Source organism: Pleurodeles waltl, chromosome 12 (assembly GCF_031143425.1).
Source record: "Pleurodeles waltl isolate 20211129_DDA chromosome 12, aPleWal1.hap1.20221129, whole genome shotgun sequence".
Classification (NCBI taxonomy): domain Eukaryota; kingdom Metazoa; phylum Chordata; class Amphibia; order Caudata; family Salamandridae; genus Pleurodeles; species Pleurodeles waltl.
The window spans coordinates 105816414-105819065 of NC_090451.1; the positions used below are offsets into that span (position 1 = coordinate 105816414).

Below are 2652 nucleotides of genomic sequence, written 5' to 3' on the forward strand. Positions count from 1 at the left end.
AGGTTTCCAAATTTGCTGGAGTTGACATTATCCAGGTCGTTGTTTTGAGAGATATGCCGAGAGTTTGTAAAACCCTTTCTGGATCTCTTTTCAAACAAGGACAATGCTCATCTTTGTCGATTCTGATCGAGGCTTCCGGAACAAGGAGCCTAGGTAGTGGACGTATTGGTGATAAAGTGGCTGAGAAGTCTCCTTTATACATTCCCCCACTTTTTATTGATCCAGATGGTTCTCTTCAAGTCTCAGCAGGGGGAGGGAACTTTATTCTTGTGGGCCCTTATTGGCCAGAGATGTCATGGTTTCCTCTTCTGAACCCCTGGCTCTTCTACTTCCTTGGGTACTGCTCAAGTGTGTCTCTCTCAGAACGTCGTCCCTGACCTTCTTGCTCCAACTCACTCTATCGCTTTGGAGGTTGAGAAGTCTGGACTGCTAGCAAAGGGTCTTTCCTCTTCCTTAGTGGAGTTAATTCAGCACTCCAGCAGGCCTTCTACTTCGAAGTCTTACTCAAAGAACTGGAAGTCTTTTGAGAAGTGATGTTCTGCTCATGATCTTTTGGCACCTAGCTGTAGTTTGTCTGCTATTTTGCATTTTCTTCTGAATGGGTTTCACTTGAATCTCTTTCCACTCTGAAAGCTCATTGCTTTGCGATAAAGGTTTTTAGGGACTTTTCTGTACCTTCGAAGATGTTACAATCTTTGGTGTCTAGACTGTTCTGATCTTTTGTCAATTGTAAGACCAGTTGAAAAATCCCTTTTCTCCAACTCAGAATCTTCCTACTCTTTTATAGGCTTTGCAATTTTATCTCTTTGAGGATCTGGATACTGTAGACATAAAGATTGTTTCCTATAAAGTTATTTTCCTATTTCCTATCACCTTGCTGAGAACAATTGGGGAGCTGGGAGCCTTAAAATGCTGTCCTCTCTTTATTTGATACTTTGGAAGATGGGGTAACTTTAAGGCCTAGCCTTACCTTTGCTGCAAAGGTTAAGTCTATTTTTGATAGATCTTAGGAAATAATTTTTCCTTCTTTCATTCCCTCTCCTTCCTCTCCGGAGGAACATTTTCTGAATACACTTGATGTTTAAAGAGCTCTTTTCATTTATGTCATCAGGCCTCTGCAGTTCAGGAAAACCGACTCCTTGTTTGTGACTTTTGGACAGCCTGGAAAAGACAAGAAGGTGACTTTTATGACTCTGAGCAGGTGGATTAAGTTGTCAATTTTTCTGGCTTTGCAAGGCTTTTTAGAATATCTTCCAGTTCAAGGATGGTCTACGAGAGGAATGGCCACCTCCTGGGTTGAATTTCAGTGAGTAACAATCTAGGAAATTGCTAGGGTGGCTACTTGGTCCTCAGAGCATACATTTGTCAAGCATTATGGCTTAATAATTTTTCTGTTTTGCATTTGAGTACCAATGTTTTGAACTCTGCATTACCCTTAGTCCATCTTGTCTTTGTCACAAACATTACATCCTGCCCACCTTCCCATCAGTCCTTTGGCAAGGGCTTGGCACCCAGGTTGGGTGCATGGGGCTAGCATTTAAGGATCCTCCTGTTCTTTCTTCCTGTTGGAAGGTGACATCACCCTACTTTGTAATGACTGTCACAAGGACGCAATGGACTAAGGGTAATGAAGATTACCAATAAGTAACCAACGTATCACCACTCTTTCTGAATGTGCGTGGCTCATTCCGCAGGACTTGTTCTTTGTATAATTCCTGGATTTTCAGAAGCCCTTTGATGGCAGCACCCCCACACTGAAAATTGTTTCAGCACCACTGTACAAGGGTCAGTTGTCATGCTCATCTGCGGCGTAAATTTGCATTGAAGTAGTCTAACTCCCCAGGCCTTGTCTTTTGCTCAATTTGCCTTTGTGAGTTTTCTCTCCATCACTGTCGACTTCCTTTGATCTTTCTTTCTTCTTTCACTTCACCTTCGCCTTCAGTGTATCTTTCGGCCCTCTTAAGAGACACACCCCCTAGTAGCCACTTCTATACTTCTGTCACCTAATTATTTTCCTATCCTTTGCCCTGTAACGTTGCTGATCCTAGCTATAGCATCACTATCCAGAATCTGTTCACCTGAGTTATGTTCCTCTTATCCCCATGCATTTAATAATCAGCTCTTGGTCTACCTCCACCTCTCACGAGACATAGTCTGAGGCAGTGTCTCCATCTTGGAGAGACAATCCCTTGCACTTGTGTTGTTCTACTGGCGCTGCCGGCTTGAGCTTTGGTCAGCAGTGGCAAAAGAAGGACTAATGGAAAGTGAACGTATACTGGAGCAACAGAGTGTATGGATTTATACGAGCTTGATTAAATGAGAAAAAAAGAGTTTAGTTAAGAGAAAAAATGCAACCTGGCCCGTACGGGGATCGAACCCGCAACCTTGGTGTTATTAGCACCACGCTCTAACCAACTGAGCTAACCGGCCATGAGTACTAAACATATCCTTTTTCCATGTAATGCAGATAGATAGAAGAGTTGGTCTCACTATCGCAATTCCTTCATACTTTTCTCCTTCCGCCCCCTGTCTGGATTACAATAACAAGAGCTGTGGAGTGCTGCACGCCAGCCTCAGTGCCTCTTCTTTCACTCAATCTCACTGTGTGCTGTGATATCTTTGTAACATCGCTTGTTGCCGGAAAAAAAGGAA

The 2652-nt window shown here is 43.1% G+C and overlaps 1 non-coding gene across 1 annotated transcript; it reads right to left on the minus strand.

Moving 5' to 3' along the window:
• Positions 1-2356: 2356 nt before the first annotated feature.
• Positions 2357-2430, minus strand: TRNAI-AAU (transfer RNA isoleucine (anticodon AAU)). The gene has a single exon. It is a non-coding gene; the product is annotated as a tRNA-Ile (tRNA).
• Between the last annotated feature and the right edge of the window lie 222 nt (positions 2431-2652).